We start from the raw sequence: 19,837 nt of genomic DNA, 5'->3' as shown, positions 1-19,837 counted from the left end.
ACGCTTTCAAGTATTTTGTAATAGTGAGATTACTTTCGAAACGATCTGATGGCATTAATTTTAACCCATGTCAGCTGGCAACAACTTAGATAGATCTGCAGTCAGACTTCTGTATATCATTAGTCAATGGTGAATTCCATTTGTAGTGACAACCCAACAACTATTCCACAAAGGAATATCCAGATTATGATTTTAGGGTGTATAACTTGAGCCACGAGTGTGTTCAAGTCAACACAGCTGTATGATTTATGACCTGGTATGAGGGTACACTTAACAAGTGTCAATGTGTTATCATTGATGTAAACCACGCTAATCCTAAGTGCTTTGAGGATAGTCGAAGTAACATGGTTATTATAATGATATCCCAGAATACGTACACGCAGTTATACATGGGTATACAGGCAAAAACAATCGTTTTCATATATATGTTAACACATTAATTAAGAACAATAACTTTTTCACATTAATTTGCAATAAGTCATATCCATTAACAAGATATATTTTATGCATTGACGAGATTGATATTTATTGGATAGACATAATAAGTACACTCTGATATATTATTTGATAGACATGACAAGTACAGTCTGATATTTATTAAATAGACATAAAACAAACTGCGATTTTAAAGTTGGCGCCTAACAGTATCTTCTAAAACCACGTGTTATATTCAATTGGTGACCTGCAAGAGAGTGAACATAGAATCCGAGCAACTTTACTATACTTTTAACACCTGCGAATCTAGATATCTTTCCTAATTACACTATATATATTTTGATGAGAGCTATTCAGAAACACAAGATAACGATACAAATGCGATAATTCCAAAACCATTTGTTTGTTATTTAAATCATTTGGATATGTCATATACCAAATAGTTATATTCAGCACCGTGATTCTTCAAACATATATTGCATTAACAACATGTAGTGACATAAATAAGGTTGAAATACAAGCATTATTGTGATGTGATGATGATATGATATATGGTGAGGTGTTATATGATATGCAATTTGATGTGATATATATATATAGCATGTGATGTGATGCAATGAGATGTTATGTGATGTGATGTGATGTGATGTGATGTGATGTGAAATGAGTTGTTATGGTGTGGTATGGTATGGTATGGTATGGTATGATGTGAAGTGATGTGATGTGATGTGATGTAAAGTGATGTGATATGATATGATATGATTTGATATATGATATGAAATGAAATGATATGATATATGATATGTGATAGTTCATATCATATCATATCATATCATATCATATCATATCATATCATATCATATCATATCATATCATATCATATCATGTTATGTAATGTGATGTGATATAGTGTGATACAAACACTGACCTTTCAAGTGTTTATTTCAACAGTTAAGGGGACAGCCCTCAGGACACGCGCATACTTCGCAATGGTGCGGTAAAGAACAATCACAAACCATGCTAACATCATCCCCACTAACCAAATTGTTGATCCATAACTCCGTCATTTTTTTTTCAGGTACCAAGGAAATAACAACGCCCAAGGTCGCATCTTTCAAAGTTCCTGGAATGGTAAAGAATAATAAGAATGCATGTACGGTCAAAGCCACTCTTTTTTTATATAACCCTCTTTATTTCAAGTTCACCAAATGATTAAGACATAACATGTATAATCGATGTCGTGTAATGCACTCGTCTCAAAGTTTCCGGTAGAAATAGAGGCATTCCTCGGATGTGATCTATACTGACTGCCAATTGTGTTTTGGTTGTATATCATTACTATAGTTACATAAGGTTAGCGAAACATCTAATGCATTTACAGAAAACGTACTAAACTATATTGAATAGTATATCAATTATGGTTTAGATCAACGCCTGGTTAGCCAATGACGTTATAGTAGAGTACGTAATTAGTAATTAACACAAATTATGCAAATTTATCAATTTGTATGCAAGCAGTATCGATCATGTATTCGTGTCACTACATCTTCAGGTTATCAACTGAGTGTGATCATAGACAATATGGATTAGGTTGGGGAGTTGGAGAGTTTGGTTTGATTGGGATATATACAGTACCTGGTAAATATGTATTCATTTGCATAATATTAATATGGAAGTCACATCTATCATTTTAAAGGACATAGCTCAAGATATACTAGTGAAGTGAGATGAAATACTTAGAAAGTACATTACAAATGACATATTATGATAATGACTTAACAAAGCTCTTCTCGCAAGGCTGTTTTTGATTGGATGGAGTATGACTGACATTCTGATGACTTCGCTCATAAGCAACTTTGCCCTGTGCTCAGCCAAGCATTCGTTCATTCCCTCATGGATGTACTACCCACCCTTAATATTCTACTTCGTTTACTTCTACTACTACAGTGTAGTAGTACTACACATTGTAGATCTACACAAATATTTCAAGTCTTGAAGCACTGAAAAAGTCGACATCATGATGACCGACCTCGGCCAGGGGGGAGCCGGGACATACTCCGGTAATACCAATATGCCATTAAGACTACGCCCATAGCAACAGTCAAATGATGGCGTATATGGTAACAATATAGCTGGATAGACAATCGGATAAACGTAGATAAAACTGTACAATTGTGCTACAACGCATTTATTAAGAAAAAAAATAATTAGAAGGGAACTAATCATACACAACCTTCCATGCCGCTACAGGTTAGCCCTAAAAAGCTAACATATTGGTGTTCATATCGGACAATGTCAAAGATAAAATGGGGACTTTGTAATTGAAAGCTTCGTATGAAAATCATCCTGTTCCTGTATGAAAATTACCATTTGCTATATATGATCTATAACATTATTTTACTTATGCCAAAATATATTCTGAGAGTGATAGTGAGCATCATTGATGGATACTAGGCACTATATAATTCTCTTTATTAGTATTCTTTATTATTGCTGTAATTTCATTTGGTAACATCTCTTAAGCAAAGAATTCGTGAATATAAGTTTCCTTAGAAATAAAATCCATATTACTAGATTCTGTATGAAGAATCCATCCCTTGAAAAGACATTAAGCAGACAGTATTATCCCCCGAGCAATGTATTAGTTTCAACAACGTGATTTATCGAGTCCTTACCTGCACTCTCTACAAACGCAACGACGACACACAATGCAAGCAGAACACACAGAGTCTTCATGATTAATTCTAAAATTATATGAAACGCCACTGAGTTAGATATAAAACAACTTCAAGGGCTAATTGTCAATCACGGACCAGTATCTCGACATGTGTATCAAGTAACTATATTCCCATATAGAGTTCACAAAACGCAACTATTTTCAAAGCTACAGGGACAGATTTCCCCTGGTATATTCATAATACCATAGTCAAATATCATGACATAAAAACTATGATACACTCCAAAACAATACTTTCACAGGTTCTCTATCAGCTCTGTTAGCGTGTTACATGGTCAAAGTCATCTAGCATAATGAGCGTCATGTTATAATAAGCCGACTCCTATTTATATACAGACTACCCAGACTAGCCCTATAATTGAAACCATCATTCGCTATATATGATATATAAAATTATTGTACTTATGCCAATGCACTGGATATATCATTAAAAAGAATAGCGCTTCTGCTTTTATAATTTCCATATACCATATCGTTTATCCAACGAAAATAAAGTATGAAACGGTATTTACAAACATTTTAAGTCTTAAGTCCCGTTTTCTTTTCTATGGTGGCTTTTGGTAGAGGTGGGTAGTCTCGGGAAGAATTAGTATTGACAAATGGATGTATTACAAATTTTACTCTTTAATTTGTAGTGTGTGGAATATTGTACATGAATATTAAGTCTTATACAAGCTATTAAATACCAGTTGTAACTGAATGCCTCGATCCCGTAAGGTAATTAAATCATAGATTTTTGTTCCTACACACAAATTCTGTGCTATAGTTATCATACATGATGTACACCAAATTGGAAAATTAATTTTATTAAACGATATGAAATATGACCTTACATACTTAAGATATTGCATAATTTTTAAAGAATCATTAATTACACAAATGAATCATTAACATTATGAGCTACGGGAACAAGTTTTAAAGGACATATGTACTTCTTTACCATGGTAATCGTGTTTTCAGTTTTTATAGTGTGTCTAAAACGAACACAAACTTTGGTACTCGACAAGTCAATGTTATCGATATCTACATTTCCGGGGTTTTCACCTCGGTCGTTTTAACACAAAATTGTGTTTCTATATATGCCTTTGTCACTTTTCTATTAATTAGTGTCATGAACTTCGTGGTTCTGCAGCGATCCCCTGAATACCCCGCTTTATATTGTGTATAAATTGTCATTACTTTTTGTTGATTTTGGATGTTTTCAAGATGGCAACCCATTGTGCGTACGTATGTGCGTACGTATACGTGCATAAAACATGCGAAGTGGCTTGGCTGTTGACGGCTGTCCTACACTTGCTGGCCGGGTGTGCTTATTGACACTCTCGTGTCGTGCAATGATCGTTACCCGTAACACTAATTTTCAACATTTTCTCTTGTATCCTTAGAATTTTGCTCTTTTCACTCTTATCAAGTCATTTTTCTGTTTATTTTCAGATTCGTCACTATCGCTAGTCGATTTGCTGTGCCAAATCTGGACTTTCTTCTGTTCTTCATATTACATTTTGTTTCGTATTAAACCATCTCTGTGTTGCCTTCTATAAATTTGTCTTGCGTGAGAAAAAGACCTGAATGTAATTTAACGTAAACCCCTTTCCTACCCCTGATGATAGCTAAAGAAATAATTTATCTTACATCTTACAAACTAATTGTTAAACAAATTAATGTACAACAACGTCATGTATTAAAAATTTGTACGATAGACAATTGAGACCCCCAAGGCCTATTTTATGTCTAAGCTTTAATATGTTCTGAAAACACTCGTATTAATACGGATCCATATAGTGAATAGTTTCCCCTTGACATGGCTTTCATGCCAGTCACTCAAAATATCAAAGGGTATATGTCAGTATCTACAAATCTCGCCATTCCAGCCTAAAATTACATATATTACATCTACCTTGCTAGTTATAGAATATTTCGCAATGCTTACATGATCAAAAATACCTCATCATGCGTTACCACAAATTACATAGCCTGAGCACATTTTGCTACACATGTTTGTCGTGTTGCCAGACAAGTGAGCAAAACCATGTCGGATTAAAATATGCGAAACTGAGAGACTCGCACAATTTATGGCAATAGAAAACTTTATGATAAAATGGCCGAAGTCTTGTTGTTGTTGTTGTTGTTGTTGTTGTTGTTGTTGTTGTTGTTGTTTATTTATTTATCTATTTATTTATTTATTTAATTATTTATTATGTTTTGAGCAAAGGTTTGTATTTTGGCAGGTAAACATCTAACGTTTTAGTTAGGTAGACTAAAGTCTAAAGAGTAAAGTCGAGGCGCTGAGGACACTGCACTCAAAAATACGACCTGCTTACACGAGTTGCCTTTATTCTGGTGTCACTATTACACACGATTGCAGGGTGATATCGAATTTGGCAAGTTACATTTATCTTGAAATATCTCAACATGTGCGAAAACAGACCCTTTCGTGTAGGGTCAATGGTGAAAATGGGTGTGAACGGTGATTTTAATTACTGTAGTAGTTGAGCAAGTTGTGAGAAGCTCGCCGATCGCCTGTCACGTCACATCACTCGTCAATGGAGGTCACCTTCGACTTTGGGTCTGATCACCTGCTTTTTACCGAAAATCTTGAACAGACCTTGTCTATTTCTAACAATAGCCATTTGAAAGTACACAAGAATACATCTATTTTGCAAAATTTGTAAATTTTCGGCGAAAAACCGGGCCGAAATTTCCGACCTCAGTGGGGTCAAGTATTCTTCACGAAATCGCCGAAAAATCACAGTATTCCTATCAATAATTCCGAAATCGATTCTTCTAGCACGGAGGGAGAAATATCAGTCGAGATTTTCCCTTTTAAAGTATCTAAAATGAATTGTTGTGAAAGTTACGGCGAGTTGAAAATGCCCCAAAATACAGCTGGTGAGCACTGAGCCAGCCACCACACTGTAAACGTACCACACATCGAAGTGTACACAATGGCGGCTCACTGTGAAATGAGCTTTCACAGTTGTTTTTACCCATCATGCTCTGCACCCCTTCCGGCCCCCTCTGTTCTTTACCATCAATGCATATACTAAATTATCCGAAATTTAAAGACTGTGTTCTAAAGATATTGCCTAATTATAAATAATAGCTATTTGCTGATTATACACCCAAACTGACAACTACACCAAACTACTTCAAACACGTAGTGTGCCTTGTTATGGTTAACGTATACCAAATTGTGTGAAATTTGAAGTTTGTATTATGACGTTGAAATATGGTAATATCTGTGAGATTTTTTTTGAGCCAGATCACATTTTCTCTCAACTCAACTCAACTGGTTTTAGTTGTACATGGTAATGTACACTTTCTGTCGAATCTAATCGAGATACTATTCATGATATATATTGCACGAATTGTAAAGCATGAAACAATTATACTAATCACCTGCGTCAAAGTATTTCATCAATACAAAAACTTCACAAACACTGAAAGACAAACTCTTTGGCAATATATACAATGTGTCTGACGATCGTCTATCATATATACACCAGATACTACGTACCTGAATTATTGAGTACACTCCTCGATTCTTGAATAGTTGACGATGCTCTTCTTGACGGAAGGTGTTATGAATAAGATGGCATGAATCACTCCCATTATATGCACTCTATTTGCGTGACAACAGCTTCGCCGTCGTGCTAACATTGAATAATAACGCTTTATTGTATTAAAATAATATCCTGTATGACAATGGTGGACGTCTCATTTGTCATATAGATAAAATTGCGTGTCATTTAAAACCACTATTGACGATAATACAATTTATGATAGCCAAAGTATTTAGGTAAAACGTTTAGTGTATATATGACGAACATCAAAGTTTCGAACGCATCCGTTGCAGTGGTTTTATGACCATCTAGGAAATGGAGTATAGTAACTAAATGTCTTTAGTTTCAACTTATAATAATGTAAATGAGAAAGAATCCACATGACAGTGGTTTTATGACTCTTAACAAAAACAGATTTTAATAACGCCAGTATGTCAGAACAATCTGTAGATACAACCTAAAACTTATATTCATAATGGTGTAAGTGGGAAAGCAAACACGAAAATCTACCAGCGCTTTAATCTTTAGGTGATGATGAAATCAAAGTGAATATATAATACAGTATGCATGTGTTTACCATTGGCGACATAAATATTCGATTAACATCAAGGGACAACCGGACACGTGTATTTATATAGTGAAATCTGGGTTGTCAACCACAAAATAAGTGTGGAGTGTTGACGGTGATATAGTTATACGGTACTGCATGACATGGTCAAGGCATTTAGCGAAACTAATGACATTGTGAAAGAGTGTAAATTAAATTATTACCGGCAATAATAACTTGTTTTTTCGGGTTTTTTAAAAATAGAATTGAAATAATAAGTTATGACATGATAACCCCTTACATACTTAGACTCATAATATGCATATGTTATTTGCCCAATACAGTTCCATATCTTGCTGCGAGAGGTTATTTTTCAGGTAATAACGGAGAGCCGGCAGCGAGCCGTTATACCGAAAAAATTACCTCGAGCAGGAAGATGTGGAACAATATTTGGCAAAAAACATACTTATACGTCACCTGCGACTATGAATTCATTTTCGGATGTCTAAAAATGCTGTTTCATTTTAAAATAAAATCACTTCCGCGTTATACTGTTGAGCGTATTATCATGCACCACTCCGATAACTGCAATGCGGTTGTTTACACGTCAGCCTTAACTATATCATCCAATCAGAGTGCGCGTTTGCTCAGTAGTATGACGTAATGTTTACTATTTGCATATCACTCAGCGATATATTCAAACTTATAACCATCAGCTGAAAAATGAGTGCGTCTTTGTTTTGCGTACTGTATATTACATTCAAATGGAGGATTTTGCACTGAAAAAAAATTAATTACGTAACATGATTTATATTTTAACAGTTTGTCTACTTTGACTTCTTATGAAATATACAAAGGCAGAATTTGCTGCCCTGTATATGAACATATCCCCCTTAGGAATATAATGCTATTCAGCAATACACACTACATAATCGGATAAGGCCTAAAACAATTGTTTGGTTCCGGCTACCCGACCCGACCTAGTTTTTCAGGCCGACCCTAAAACTTTTTATCCGTATTCGAGAAAAAAAAAATCTATGAAATGGCGAACGTTGTGAAATCTCGCAAGAAATAATGAAGGCGGAAAGTGACATCAATTTAAAAAGACAATATGAAAATAAAACCGTTCTTTCAATCTGTAATGGCGGTTTGATGAGAAGAAACCAATAACACAGAGAACATTGGAAAACAACGGAAAACATAACTACCCGAACTAGACACTCACATAACACATGAATTGTTTTTCTTTAAACCAAGAACATAAAAAGATCTACCTACCTATTTAACAATTGACGGTAATTGGAACCATAAAATTTCTTTTTGTTAGGCATAGGCTGAAAGATTTCGACTGCTTATCATTGGACGTGATAATAATGAACAGCGTCATCTATCACAGAGTGAACAACATTGCAGTCGAAAGCTCTCTAACTGCAATTTGTGTTGTGTAGCTCCAAGTCCACCAGTGTAAATCTTTAGCAGAGGATGTGTAAATGTGGTGAGTATGAGACGAAGTGACACATTTGACTTAATTTACTCCCAGTGATCTCTCCCCTGGTGGATGTAGGTAGTACAAAGTGTCACTTCGTCTCGTACTACCCCTTGACAGAGATGGTAGTTAGGTGGGTCACAGGTAGGGTAAAGGTTGGGTAAATGTGGGTAAATTTGACTTTTCGTACAGTGTTCAGTAAAAGTGTTACTTAGAAATTCTATTGTTTGACAAACTGCCAAGTCTACCATGTGTATATTTTTATATTTGTGGTGTGCATGCTGCAAACGTATTATATAACAAACCAATTGGTACACTATGGTCGTACATATGCTACAGCATGCACTTAGTAAGAATATATGATAAAGAATTGGTTGGACGTCAGCGGAACACTCCAAAATCCAACAATGTTGTATGAAAAATACCACTAACACATTGGATCCAAAACGTGGTGAGCCACAACAATGGGATTTCCTATTTCCTCAAACAAAGCTATAAGGCTAGATTAAAGAACATTGTTTTATAAAAAACGTTACTGCTTTATTTAATGTAGGAAAAAGCGAACAGTGCAGTGTTGTTTCAGCTCCACCGTGAGTAAGAGCGCCACCAATGTTTGAGTGTGAGTAACCGACTGGTGACAAAAGTCACGTGAACGTGCTTGTTACAGGTCATTCAGAATGGGTTTTTCTTTTTCACAGCTAGTTCCCGACACTTCCGCGATGATTGCTGACAGTTTTACAATATAAATACGTAAAATGAAATTCGATGTTGCATGAAAGTCTTGTAGTTTTTTATAGGGTAATTGGGATGTCATGATTGCAGTGAGTTATGTGTACATTTGCTAATAATGTAGTTATAATTCACATTTGATAATATAATTCATAACTTTGGTAATGATTCACCTTGTTAAAGTGTCACCATGTTAAAGAGTTTTGTTCACCTTGTTAGAGTGTTAAAATGTTTTGTTTACCATGTTCAAGTGTGTTTTTTTCACTTTATTAAAGACTTAGTGTTACATTCATCATGTTAAAGTGTTATGTTCACCATGTTAAAGTGTTATGTTCACCATGTTACAGTGTTTGTTCACCATTTTAAAGTGTTGTGTTCACCGTGTTAACGGTCTTTTTTCATGTTGAAGTGTTTGTTCACCACGTTACAGTGTTTGATCACAATGCAACGATTGCTCGTCGGTAGGTGTTGATGCCAAAATTTGTACAATTGTTAAATGCCATAGGCAAATATTTCTATATTTATAATTTCGGCAATTCAACCCCCCCCCCCCACCACACACACACACACACACACGTTCTCATATATACTAACATTCAGCTTTTTTAATTTCTATCAATTAGAGAAATATCTCTAACCATGGGTATGGTGGGTTAGGTAAGGAGAAAGCAATGCGTTTACATATTGTGACCAACTGTTGTGTAAGTACATGTAATATCTTAGCTTTTTTACAAAAGAGATTAATGAACACATGTAAATGTCTTTGAGTTTGCGATAAATGATAGCTATTCTTTTGTGGAATTGAAACCTTGTTGTAACGTGGTTTAGAATTCCAGTGACGCTCAAACACTTTCAAGTTAATTATGTTAAACAGCAGCATGACGTCATCTTTCAACATTTATCCAATCGTATTGAAGACAATATGACTTCATAATCTAAGAATAGTGTCAACATGTTGTAAAAGCGGCATAAATAATAATAAAGCCGAGAAAAGAAATGAGCTGAGAAATGCTTGGGTCTTGATGTGGGAAGTAGCCTGGCAAACCATATACCTCGATGTGATTGAGTAATACCTGTGGTATCCAAGTAATCTCAGTACATGTACAGAATGATATAGAGTGACTTGAGTGTATTGCAGTTGTGTGTACATATGTTAATATCACCAAGAAGCAACTCGCATACGTTCCTCTTTATTTCTCAGCTAATCATTGTGAATCTTGGTTCAGTACCTTGTACTTATACCTCACCTCTAGACATGTTGATACCATTATGAGAATTTGATATGGAATTCGAAAACTTACACACGTAAAAGTACACAAGTATAAGAAGAATCACGAGCACCACTTGATGTAATGCTCTTAAAGTAGTTATCGTGAGGAACGCTTTAATGAATTTTGTAATAGTGTGACTACTTTCGAAACTTCGATGGATCTGCAGTCAGCCTTCTGTATATCATCAGTCAATGGTTAATTCCATTTGTAGTGACAACCCAACAACTATTCCACAAAGGAATATCCAGATTATGATTTTAGAGTGTATAACTTGAGCCACGAGTGTGTTCAAGTCAACACAGCTTTATGATTTATGACCCGGTATGAGGGTACATTAACAAGTGCCAATGTGTTATCATTGATGTAAACAACGGTAATCCTAAGTGCTTCGAGGATAGTCGAAGTAACATGGTTATTATAATGACATCCCAGAATACGTACACGCAGTTATACATGGGCATACAGGCAAAGACAATCGTTTTCATAATTTTGTTAACACAGTAATTAAGAACAATCACTTTTTCCCATTAATATACAATAAGTCATATCCATTAACAAGATATATTTTATGCATTGACGAGATTGATATTTATTAGATAGACATAATAAGTACACTCTGATATATTATTTGATATTCATGACAAGTACAGTCTGATATTTATTAAATAGACATAAAACAAAATGCGATTTTAAAGTTGGCGCCTAACAGTATCTTCTAAAACCACGTGTTATATTCAATTGGTGACCTGCAAGAGAGTGAACATAGAGTCCGAGCAACTTTACTATACCTTTAACACCTGCGAATCTAGATATCTTTCCTAACTACACTCTACATACTTTGATGAGAGCTATTCTGAAACACAAGTGAACGATACAAATGCGATAATTTCATAAACCATTTGTTTGTCATTTAAATCATTTGGATATGTCATATACCAAATAGTTATATTCAGCACCGTGATTCTTCAAACATATATTGTACTAACAACATGTAGTGACATAAATAAGGTTGAAATACAAGCATTATTGTGATGTGGTGATGATATGATACATGGTGAGGTGTGAAATGATTAAGCAATAAACCACCCCCAAGGGATGGTATACCAAGGGGTTTTGACCAGTGAAATATATGCACGAGCGATAGCGAGTTCATATATTGAGTTCACTGGTCAAAACCGAGTGGTATACTTTCCCTCGGGAGTGGTTTATCGCTATTATATTATACCAGTATATTGAAAATATGGGAAACAAGATAAGAACTAACGTTTTCTAGTTTCATATGCGCCCCCTGTGTTAATTTGCATAACAATAACGCTGCTTTCAAGCCAGCATGACAACGTCAACTGGATTTATTTTATCTGCTAGCCGTTTCTAGGGATAATCTGTACATGGATCGGCTTATTAAAAGTGAACAGTAATGAATAAACAACCTGTTTGACTCAAGGTATAAACTTGAAGTGGAATACAGCATACTTCGTGCCCGGTCGACATCGCGACTCGGTGGAATGACATGGCGGCATGTTGATATTTACAATGTATTTATATTACTGGAAGTTACGTCAGTAGATTCTCGGGTTTGAGGTTTTCCCTCGCGGATTGATGACTGATACTCTAGAACAGGATTCTAGACAAATTTTTATTTAGATTAATAGTAAGTTGGCCAGTATAAACTCTGACACTTGCTTCATTTTTATGACAGACATGCAGGACAGCATGTTTCCACTCCAGCCGAGGCTAGACGGAACTACTATAGTACCTAGTACTAGAACCGATCGTGTGCATGCCTTGACCTTAGTAGGCGATGATTTGAACAATATACTGGTATAATATAATATACAATTTGATGTGATATATTATATCATGTGATGTTATGCAATGCGATGTTATATGATGCGATGTGATGTGATGTGATGTGATGTGAGATGAGTTGTTTGGGATGTGATGCAATGAAATGTGACATGGTATTTGGTGTAATATGATGTGTCATGTCTTCTAACTTGGTATGGTGTGGTATGGTATGGTATGATGTGAAGTGATGATATGTGTTGTAAAGTGATGTGATATGATATGATATGATATTAAATTAAATGATATGATATCATATGATATGATATATGATATATGATATGATGTGATATATATGATATGAAATGATATGATATGATGTGATATTTCATATATCATATCATATCATATCATATCATATCATATACCATAGCATATCATATGATATCATATCATATCATATCATATCATATCATATCATATCATATCATGTGATGTAATGTGATGTGATATAGTGTGATACAAACACTGACCTTTCGAGTGTTTATTTCAACAGTTAAGGGGACAGCCTGCAGGACACGCGCATACTCCGCAATGGTGAGATAAACAACAATCACAAACCACACTAACATCATCCCCACTAATCAAATTGTTGATCCACAAGTCAGTCATTTTTTTTTCAGGTACCAAGGAAATAACAACGCCCAAGGTCGCATCTTTCAAATCTGGAATGGTAAAGAATATTTGAAGTTCACCAAATGATTAAGACATAACATGTATAATCGATGTCGTGTAATGCACTCGTCTCAATGTTTCTGGTAGAAATAGAGGCATTTCACGGATGTCATCTATACCGACGACCAATTGTGTTTTGGTTGTATATCAACTTTAATACTCTAGTTACATTTATGGTTAGCGAAACATCTAACGCATTTACAGAAAACGTACTAAACTATATTGAATAGTATATCAATTAAAGTTTAGGTCAACGTCTGATTAGCCAATGACGGTATAGTAGAGTACGTAATTAGTAATTAACACAAATTATGCAAATTTATCAATTTGTATGCAAGCAGTATCGATCATATATTCATAGAATATATGTTTCACGACTTCTTCAGGTTATCAACTGAGTGTGATCATAAACAATATGGATTAGGTTGGGGGGTTGGAGGGTATGGTTTGATTGGGATATATACAGTACCTGGTAAATATGTATTTCTTTGCATAATATTAATATGGAAGTCACAGCTATCATTTTAAAGGACATAGCTCAAGATATACTAGTGAAGTGAGATGAAATACTTAGAAAGTACATTACAAATGACATATTATGATAATGACTTAACAAAGCTCTTCTCGCAAGGTTGTTTTTGATTGGATGGAGTATGACTGACATGCTGATGACTTCGCCCATAAGCAACTTTGCCCTGTGCTCAGCCAAGCATTCGTTCATTCCCTCATGGATGTACTACCCACCCTTAATATTCTACTTCGTTTACTTCTACTACTACAGTGTTTTAGTACTACACATTGCAGATCTACACAAATATTTCAAGTCTTGAAGCACCGATCGCGGCCAGGGGAGGCGCCGGGACATACACCGGTAATACCAATTAGTAATTAAGAGATTTAGATGCGCGTATTTACATGTTTTCTATACGCGTAGCGTCATAGTCACGTGATTCGAGACAACGTTCTGTATCAAGAGATGCTCTGTCAAAATAAGTCTACATGTAACTGTAAATACGTGTTAAGTTTTTGTCTTTTTTCTTCTATTAATTAAATGTCGTACTTTTTTTTCAAAAGTTAGGAAGCATAACTGTAAACTAATTGTCCTGGAACAATGGCAAAAATACAGACAAATACCGACATGTTTAGAAAACAAAGTCATGTGTTTGGCCTTCTGGACAGAAGATGCCAACGCTTGCGTGCACATTCACAAAGTTTTTTGCGTGAACGCTTAACTAACACAAATGTATGCACGTTTTTGGATCTCATATCACTTTTACTAAATGACAGCCATATTTGTAGTTAAACTCAATATCTACAGCCTTATAACTCAAAAACTGTAATACGTAGAGACTCTATTCAACTGTCTACCCCATATTCATATTATCAAATGTGAGATATCTTTGGAGAACATGACCTTTGACCTTGACCTTAAGGGCTTATTATCAAAGTCAAGCAATTCCTACCTATGAGACACATTGTATGTTTTAAATATTACCAATATCTTTTAAATCATGTTTGCAAGTAATTTTGAAGAAAGATTAGTTTCGGTGCTCATGTAATTTTACCCATACTTGTAGTAATAAATCACTATATTTAATACTGGATAGTTAAACAACTTCAATCATAGACTCTATTCATAGACCATCACAATTAAGCCATTATTTACATATTGCAGACACTTTATAGAAATTACGTGTGGCTAATGTCTTTGAGATCATGTCTATAGATAATTCAGAAACAGATAAACATACATACGCATTACGTTTGGGGCTCATACCACTTTCACTGAATGGCAGCCATATTTGACATACCAATTAACTCATAAACGTTAAATACATGGAGACTACATTAAAGTGTGTACCCCCATATTACCAGGCTTAAACTTTCTTTATAGACACTGACTTTGACCTCAGGCTCAGTTACTGAAATTCAGCAATTCCCTTCATTATCAAAGACTCTTTGCAACATTTATTCTTGCCACCAATTTCTTTAAATCATGTCTCCATTCAGTCATAATTGAGGGGGGATTATGTCTTCTATGAAGACTTGTTATATACTTGAACAGTACATGTATATAAAATGCTAAAAATATCTTGCCGTATTTGTTAGATACAATAATTTCTTAGATACAATAATGTCGCACTGAATTGTTTTGGTTAAAATTGCAGTGCAAGGTTGTCAGCCACTATGATTATTGAAAATGTGAAACATCCATTACGTAACTTCAACTTTTTATTCCTAACCAGGTTATTAAAAATGCAAAACAGGAAACAGAAATAAAAGAAAAAGTATTTTATTGCGTCGAAACAAGTAATAACCATGAATATTTGACGTAGTACATGGAAAACTGCTCTGGATATTTGATTTAAATTTTTAATAGCCGAAGTAGAAGCATCATGAAGATTAGGTCTAAAAGATCTTTAATCAAACACTACTGTGCAGATGGGGATGAAATTTAATGGGAATGCATTTGGAGAGGTGTAGATGAAGTATTAAACATATGTCATCATCGATATTAAAATTAGGTTTAAAATGTGAATGTCAAAAACTTGTATCTCAAAAAACTACTAAGTCTACGGGGCTGCAATTTGGTAATATGTTTCTTGAAGTGTTATTCTGCAGATGTTGACATAACTGGTCCTAACAACCATGGCCACGCCCTTGGCAACAATAAAGTGTCAGTTTAGTTTTCAAAAATAATAACATTTGGTTCGAAAGTGAGTGAACATTCAAGAATGTATGCAAATAACCCTATCAACACGACCAGGCCCATAGCAACAAACAAATGGTGCCGTAAAGTGCAAGGAAAACAAGAGGAATTAATAAACAAGTGCATAAACATTACAAAAATATAAGTATATATGCCTAGCACGAAGACCACGCCCATAGCAACAGTCAATAATGGCGTGTATGGTAACAATATAGCTGGATAGGCAATAGATAAATATCGACAAAATGCTACAAAGCATTTATTATTTAAAAAAAACTAATTAGAAGCGAACCAATCATATGCAACCTTTCCAGCTGCTGCAGGTTAACCCTAACAAAGCTATCACATCGGTGTTCATATCGGACAATGTCTAAGATAAAACGGGGGCTTTGTAATTAAGAGATTCGTATGAAAATTATCCATGTTCTTGTAATTTCATTTGGTAACATCTCTTAAGCAAAGAATTCGTGAACATAAGTTTCCTTAGAAATAAAACCCGTATAACTAGATTCTGTATGAAAATCCTTCCCCTGAAATGTCATGAGGAGACAGTATTATCCCCCGAGCAATTGAAAATGTATTTGTTTCAACAACAACAACAACAACAACAACAACAACAACAACAACAACAACAACAACTTGATTTATCGAATCCTTACCTATACTGTCTACAACCGCAACGACGACACACAATGAAAGCAGAACACACAGAGTCTTCATGATTGATTCTAGAATTATATGAAACGATACTGAGTTAGATAATAAAACTTCAAGGGCTAATTGTCAACCACGGACCAGTGTCTGGACACTGTGTATCAAGTTAATATATTCTCATATACAGTAAAAAAAACGAAACTATTTTCAAAGCTACAGAGACAGATTCCCCTGGTATATTCATAATACCATAGTCCAATATTAGGATATAAAATCTATGGTATACTTTAAAACAATACTTTCACAGGTTCTCTATCAGCTCTGTTAGCGTGTTACATGGTCAAAGTCATCTACCATAATGGGCGTCATGTTATAACAAGCCGATTCCTATTTATATACAGACTACCCAGACTAGCCCTTTAATTGAAACCATCATTCACTATTATGACCTATAACATTATTGTATTTATGCCAATACGCCGAATATATATTTTTTTAAATAGCGTTTCTGCTTTTATAAATTCCATACCATATCGTTTTGCCCAAAGAAAATAAAGTTTGAAACGATATTCACAAACATTTTAAGTCTTCAGTCCCGTTTTCTTTTCTATTTGTAAAACAGTGGCCTTTGGTAGAGGCGTATAGGCTAAGAAAGATTTAGTCTTGAAAAATGGCGCATTACATATTTTACACTTTGCAGTGTGTGGAATATTGTACATGAATGTTACGTTTATACACACTATTAAATACCAGTTGTAACTGAATGCCTCCCGTAAGGTAATTAAACCATAGATTTGTGTTCCGATAGACAAATCTGTGCTGCTATAGCTATCATATACATGATGTAAAATTACGTTGTAAGTTTATGAAACGATAAGAAATATCATCTTGCATACTCAAGATGTTGCTTAATTATCGAAGGATCATCACTTAGGCCAAAAAATAGAACTGTTCTGGTCAGCGCACACATCACTTAAATACCATCGCGTCGGTCTCTTTTCTTGTGTTTGTCCAGCCCATGCAGTCCGCAGATCCGTGGGGAAACACAACCATAACCCTCCCCACTGCAGTAAAGACAACTGCAGAGCCAATCATGAACATGCAAATGACGTCTGCCCCACATACACAATTGCTCTAAAGTACTAAATAAAACGAATACTAACTGCCATAAATAGTAGACTGATCATGAATGACAGGCTTGGTGAGAATTAAGGAAAAATATTCTGCGAAGTCGCATCACTTTAGACACTGACTGTCCTGACCAGACACTTTTTAACCATCATTGCATGTACTAAATTATCTGAAATTTAAAGCTTGTATTCTAAAGATTGCTATTTTTTGCTGATTACACATCACAAATACACCAGCCTACATAAAACACGTATGCCTTGCTGTGGTTAATGTACGTATGTACTAAATTGTGTGAAATTCGAAGTTTGTATTCTTAATATAAAGGATATTTACAATATAGTAATCTCTGTAAGATATCTGTTGAACCAGACGGCGTTTTCTTTCAACTCAAATGGTTTCCGATCTACATGAAAATGTAAACTTTCTGTCAAATCTAATCTGGATACTGTTCATGATATACATTGCACGAATTGTAAACTATGAAACAATTATACTAATTACATGCGTCAAAGTATTTTATCAATACAAAACATTTACAAACACTGATCGTGAAAGAGAAACTCTTTGACAATATATACAACGTGTCTGGCGATAGTCTATCACATACACCAGAGACTACGTACCTGAATTATAGAATATACTCTTCTCTTCTTTTATAGTTGACGATGATCTTCTTGACGGAAGGTGTTATGGATAAGATGGAATGAATCACTCTATTATATACACTCTATTTGCGTGATAACAGCTCCACCTTCGTGCTAATATTCTAATAACGCTTTCATGTGTAAATAACGCCATGTATGGCAATGGTGGACATCTCATATTTCACATTCGTAAACTTGCGTGTCATTTAAAACTATTAATCATTATAGTACCATTATGTTAGCAAGCTAATGAGGTACAATATTCGTGTATCCCTTGAGTGGGTTAATAAAAATAGAGTATAGTACCTCCATTATGTTGGACAAGTCTGTATTTACAATGATGTAAATGAGAAAGAAACCACGACAGTGGTTTTATGATTATTAACAAGAGTATAATAACACCAGTGTGTCAACAACAGTCTATATATATTCATAACAATATAAGTGAGAAAGCATGTATGTCACTCATTTTCAGAAGTCCAACAAAGTAGCGAGTATTTGATACGTAAGTATATTCACATCTATAGAGGTAGCACGTCTCACAAGACGTAATATATGGTATTATTAAGGATAATGGAATATATATATATATATATATATATATATATATATATATATATATATATTTCAACCAATGTGTGAAATTGCCCAATTCATGAAATGGGTATGTAACTTTTGCCCAGTTCAGGAAATAGTCAATCGTGTTTCCTATGTTATGAAGTGGGTATGGTACGATATGCCTAGTAAATGAAATGAGCATCTTTTATAGGGCACACACAAAATAGAATAAGAATCAAACAACTTTATTATCATGTATTTACAAACTCATCACATCACAATTCTTATTTTATTAAAATTCAGTATTGCTTGTGTTTTCAATAGAGTTCGATAATCAACACCCCAGTTCAAAACTCCTGCCCCAAAAACTTAATTTGTCGCCTTTTAGATCATAATCTATACTCTCATTTGCATAAGGTTGACCATTCCATGAACTGGGCAAAGTTACATGCACATTTCATGAATTGGGCAACTTCACAGATGGGTGTAACATATATATATATATATATATATATATATATATATATATATATATATATATATATATATATATATATATATATATATATATATATATATATATATATATATATATATAGTGCTCTATACCGCAGTGGCAGAGCGTAATAGTTTTGGTAGTACTGGAACTCTTTCTTGGGTGTAACTCGGAGTTTCACGCATATTGCGATCATCAGGTGTCTGATGATCGCAATATGCGTGAAACTCCGAGTTACACCCAAGAAAGAGTTCCAGTACTACCAAAACTATTACGCTCTGCCACTGCGGTATAGAGCACTGTCTTAGCAGATTGATACTCACCGAGTTATATATATATATATATATATATATATA

General features: G+C 34.6%; 2 long non-coding RNA genes across 2 annotated transcripts; both read right to left on the bottom strand.

The window, feature by feature from the left end:
* Positions 1–541: 541 nt before the first annotated feature.
* LOC144453897 (uncharacterized) lies at positions 542–6,780 on the bottom strand. The gene is made up of 4 exons (XR_013482452.1): positions 6,690–6,780; positions 3,111–3,179; positions 1,364–1,558; positions 542–682 (listed from the first exon to the last, which is right to left on the bottom strand). It is a non-coding gene; the product is annotated as an uncharacterized LOC144453897 (long non-coding RNA).
* Positions 6,781–11,341: 4,561 nt separating this feature from the next.
* On the bottom strand, positions 11,342–18,519 carry LOC144432967 (uncharacterized). The gene is made up of 4 exons (XR_013480756.1): positions 18,407–18,519; positions 16,658–16,726; positions 13,087–13,278; positions 11,342–11,514 (listed from the first exon to the last, which is right to left on the bottom strand). It is a non-coding gene; the product is annotated as an uncharacterized LOC144432967 (long non-coding RNA).
* Between the last annotated feature and the right edge of the window lie 1,318 nt (positions 18,520–19,837).

Source organism: Glandiceps talaboti, chromosome 3, assembly GCF_964340395.1.
Source record: "Glandiceps talaboti chromosome 3, keGlaTala1.1, whole genome shotgun sequence".
In the NCBI taxonomy this organism is placed as follows: Eukaryota; Metazoa; Hemichordata; class Enteropneusta; family Spengelidae; genus Glandiceps; species Glandiceps talaboti.
Note: the sequence above shows the minus strand (reverse complement) of the source record. Positions and strands in the feature narration are given on the sequence as shown.